Source organism: Etheostoma cragini, chromosome 14 (genome assembly GCF_013103735.1).
Source record: "Etheostoma cragini isolate CJK2018 chromosome 14, CSU_Ecrag_1.0, whole genome shotgun sequence".
Taxonomy (NCBI): Eukaryota; Metazoa; Chordata; class Actinopteri; order Perciformes; family Percidae; genus Etheostoma; species Etheostoma cragini.
Genome location: NC_048420.1, coordinates 3,603,473 through 3,608,238, shown reverse-complemented (window position 1 = coordinate 3,608,238; position 4,766 = coordinate 3,603,473). Strand labels below are relative to the sequence as shown.

The 4,766-nt window shown below is 40.4% G+C and overlaps 1 protein-coding gene and 1 long non-coding RNA gene across 3 annotated transcripts in view; both read left to right on the top strand.

Annotated features, from left to right (window-relative positions):
- The window catches only part of kiaa1522 (KIAA1522 ortholog), a 39,118-nt gene that overhangs the window by 13,249 nt on the left and 21,103 nt on the right, over nt 1-4,766 (top strand). The gene's annotated exons all lie outside the window — the stretch shown is intronic.
- LOC117956746 overlaps nt 1-4,766 on the top strand; it is a 7,312-nt gene that overhangs the window by 1,164 nt on the left and 1,382 nt on the right. Inside the window, exon 2 of the long non-coding RNA XR_004659354.1 lies at nt 4,136-4,143. This is a non-coding gene — a long non-coding RNA (uncharacterized LOC117956746). The remainder of the gene's footprint in view (nt 1-4,135; nt 4,144-4,766) is intronic.

The following is a 4,766-nucleotide window of genomic DNA, read 5'->3' as shown; positions in this document are numbered from 1 at the left end:
AATAAAGTGGATTGGATTGGATGAACTCAGTGACATCCCAACCATGTGCTCCTGAAATATGTGTCATCTTTTTGGTTTTGGGGATGATCCAAACCAGACACCCTGCCTGTGTCCTTCACAGCACCTTAGAGTTTGTTTATGGTGGACAATGCAACGCACAAGTTAACAGACTGGGAAAAAACTGAATGCCACACAAGGGGGCACATGCAATTTTCTATATTTTTTCATCCATTAGTGTATTTCTTTCTTCAAACTCTGTTTCACATTGGCTTTCTCTTAGTTGCTTATGAGCTCCTTTAACAGGAGGATGTTTATGTTATTCTGGGAAAATTATAAAGTTCTGCACTTTTGATCCTTTCAAAGATTGTCTTTTGGGCATTTCCGCCATTGATGGATAGGACATGAAAGGGGAGAGAGAGAGGGAAGAATATTTACTGTTCGAGTTGCAACAATCAATTATAAGAACTTTGTAATGTGAATTTTGTTTCACCTGGCACAGTCACACTATCGGTTCATCAAAGTATTAGTTATCTAGGCATATTACACAAAAAGGTGATTCAATTCAGTGATGCAAGCGCCTCTGTCCCGGCCACATTACTGTAGTATGTAAACCACATCCTGTAGTATGATATTGTAGTTATGTACACAATGGTTATCCAAAAATGAAAGACATGACCAACTATATTGATACTGTGGAGGAATTCCCTCTCTAAATAAAAAAAGGAACAGACGATGTTTTTAGTCCATGCTGAGCCAGACAGCTAACTTTAGCTAATGTTAGTTTTGTAGAGATTATGGGATTTCCCCAACTAAATAAACCACACATGTAAACACAAAGATATGCAATATCTTTGTTTGTGATCCAAACATTTCCAATAACACCAGAGCATTGTAAAAATAGGACAAACGCATTCAATCCGATGAATCACTTTAGATAAATATGTTGGTGAAGTTCAAGTTCCTACGTGTTCCAATGTGGTTGGTGATTTATTTCCATGAATACAAACATTTTGAAAAAACGCTTTTGATTCAACAAGTTACAATGTATTATTTTTGGTGAGCACAGTGTGCTGTCATGCTGACTTGATCACGTTCTAGATGTCTAGCCGACCAATCAGATTGCCTTGTCGGATCTGCTTGTTGTAAAACGAGTGCATGCTTGCTTTTGTCGGCACACAAGCTGTTTAAAGACACAATAATGTGTGTAGAGATGAGATGTGGCCAGCTGAGCTCCAAAGTCACAAAGATGTCTATTCATCTAGTGATGGGAGTGATGGGAAAGTGGCTGCAGTCGACAGGGTTAGCTCACCATGAGCTCACTTTACTGTATCCACAGGTGGTCAGTGGGAGCCAGACATGCACGCATGCACACACACACACACAGCAACTCTCTGTGCGCTGTCATCCTTTCATTCTTGGGCCCTTGTAAGGTTTCATAAACTTGTTGGATTTAGCTAATGGGCCTCCAGATGTTTCACATTACCTTCTCATTCTGGTCCACTCTGTAGGGAGAAGCTCAGCTGGACTATTATCACTGTAAACGTAACATTTAAAATGTTAGGACATAATCTTTGAAATAACATACCATCTCTGCCTTTGACTTTTGCCTCATTCTTTCACACACACACACACACACCCTCCTTGCTTCCTCTCCTTTATGCTGTTATCTTCCTGACCTTGGCTTGTTGGCTGGTCATTTATCTTCCAGCATTCCAAAGGCGAGATATTTGCATGTACACACCGTAAGGTCTTACACAGACTACCTGCCTTTGACTGTGAAATGAAATTTTGTGAGAAAAAGTGTGACTTTGGGACAATGAAGGATTGAGAGGTGAAGTAAAGTGAAAACTGTTGACAGAATTAGGGAGGGAGAATGGAAATAAGGTGGCTCTTTACTAGAGAATGTAAAGGGTAGAGAATAAGAGAGAAACACGTTGTATGGGGATGTGTATAATTTCGAAAACAAGGCTGCCAGCAGATTTCCATGCCATTTTCAGAACAACTGTCTTGTGCCGGTTGTGATATTCCATATTCCATTATCCTGCTGGGTAAGGCTTGCCTGAGCCTTTTGATTCCTGTAATCTGGGCTAAGACGCTTTCTTCTTGGTCCTCCTTTGAAGATCCCATTTACTGTGTGCCACTGTCAAAGTTGTGGACTCCCTGCAGAGAGCTTAGGCAACACACAGTTGAATAAAGAGAAGATGACTTTTCGTCTCTGCTATCTATCCCTTCTATGCACAACCCCATCTCGTCTTCCAGCCCTGATCTTTCATGTTCTGTTGCTGTTTCTCTCTGTGCATCTCATTGCTCTCTTCTGCTTTTCATGCAGGCGAGCAATATGTGCTCTATTCCCCTTCTTTTAGTTTCTTTTCTGTTTTTTTAGGCCGCACTTTCAACCGCAGGAGCAAAACAATAGGAACCCTGATAGTATTTTTTTTTAACCAACTTCTGTCTTCTCTCCTGTTTCCTTTTCTTCTCCATCTACAGCTTCCTGATCTGTCTGTGCTTTAGACCAAGTAGGGTCAGTTTAAAGTCAGTGAAAAGGCTTAGTCTGTTTTACTTGTCATCAATTTTTTGACCTGTAACATCATGTTCTGGCCTGTTGCACCAAAGTGTTATTTGGAGATGGAGGGGAATCATTACCTTTCTCTTCTATTCTTAACTCTCATGCCCTCCATGAGAAAGAATGTTATAGGCAGCATGCAATTGTTGTTTGTCTGGATACTCTGCTCCTATATGTAGCATGGGAATTTTTTAGCCATTGGATAGCATCTCCAAAGCACGTTAAAGTAAGGAATAGTGTAAATCCTTTTGAAGGACCCCATAACCCTAGTCTCTTGCATTTAAATAAGCTAGTTTGCTATGTGAAGATTTGACCCACATTTAACTTAAGCTGCCACTGGGAAAGAAATCCTGTTTCAGCCATGGTTGGGAGCAGTGTTGGGCTCATTACTCATCTTAAATAGTTAGGCAGAAATACATTACCACTTATTGAATACATCATCTTAATTAAAGTTGCACAGGTCACAATATTTTATAAACAATGGATGAAATGACTTGTGTACCGTGAAAGGGGTCGCTCATAGTGTTGTGATGGGGGCGGAAGGAGGACCCACACGCAGTGTAGCAGGTAGGAAAGCAAACAGCAACAGATCCCAAAAACATCAGAACACAAGGAGCCAGGGGAAAAAACAAAAACCGAAGCACAAATGGAAACTCACAGGGGAAGGTAAACAGGCAAAAATATCACGGGGAAGTCTTACTGGAGCTGGAACAGAGAAGAGGTGACGACACGCTGGAGAACAAAAGGATCCAACAAGAGGCAAAGGAAACACTGGGGTTAAATACATGAGGTAACAAGGCAACAGGGAACAGATGAGACATCAGGTGAATCACATTAGGGCGGGGCTGGACAATCCGACAAACAAAGTAAAGCTAGACTATACAAGACAGGACAAGACAGGAAACTGACTACCAAAATAAAGCAGAATGCACAACAAACACACAGGGAAACATAAGACAGAATCTAAGACACCAGGGGCCTGTTGCACGAAAGTAGAATAAAGATATCCAGGATAAGTGAAAAAGCGCAGCTTGACTTAGTGTGATTTGCTCATTGCGGCTTAATCGGTTGCACGATTGCCGAGCCAGGATGAACAGGTGGGGCTATGTCAAGCCAGGTGTAGATAGCTGGGATAAGTGCACGTTCACGGCTTTCTCACATAGACCACGGAATCGATCACAGATTTACTGATGCAGAATTGAGAAGACGCATGCGCCATATGTTTCACCCAATGAGCACCAGCTTAAATGAAAAGTAACGAGGAGGTGAAGAATTTAATATGCAGAAAGGGAAATACGGCTCTTATCAAACGGAGAGAAAAAGCCGAAGAGACCATAGCGGACCCGACTGAATGTTTAGGATGTAAAAATATCTTCTTAGCCTATAGTCACTCCACATTTTACAAAGTTGTAGACTACACTGTGTTTTAATTGCTTTAAATATGCTAGTTTCATGTTTCTGTTTTTATTTGATAAATTTGCTGGTTTTACTGTAAAGGGTCTTTGACTAGCCTAAAGCACTATATAAATAAAATGTATTATTATTCAGCCTTTGCCTTAAAAGTGAGCAGAGGGAATAATGTTCCTCGGGAAATGGACCCTAATGACTCTAGGCTTAATTTCAAACCCTTATTCACAATGCGAGAACATGTTTTATACCATATGCACAAATCTCTATAAGCTATATCTAATTCTTTCTAGGCTACAATTAATATTCATACAGAACAATCAGAAAGGACAAGAACAACTAGAAAAATAAGTAAGTGACTTCAATACACGCTGTGAGCATAAAACAATATTCATGGTTTATTCTTCTGACAAGTGACCGCACCAAAATAAAAAAGATTAAGAACCATTGCATTGTTCCCGGTGTGATGAACGTAAACTACACTACATACGTAGCCTACTGTATATAGGCCACGTTATTGGTCCAGGGATGTGAGACTAATTGAGAAGGTTATGAAACAAATGTAAGCTATAATAAAAAACATTAGCCTACATAAGGAGTAACTCAAACTGTCCTTTATTAGAGAAGGATAAGCAACAAGAAAATGAATCATGAATGTATTGGTCTCTGACCAGTCTGCCATTAATACCATCTGGGAATATATCGCTACATTAATATTGTCACACTTAATCTTCGGAGCGCGTCCTGTATAAACCTGAAGCTGAGACCACGGACGCTGCGCTGCTCATCTCTACTT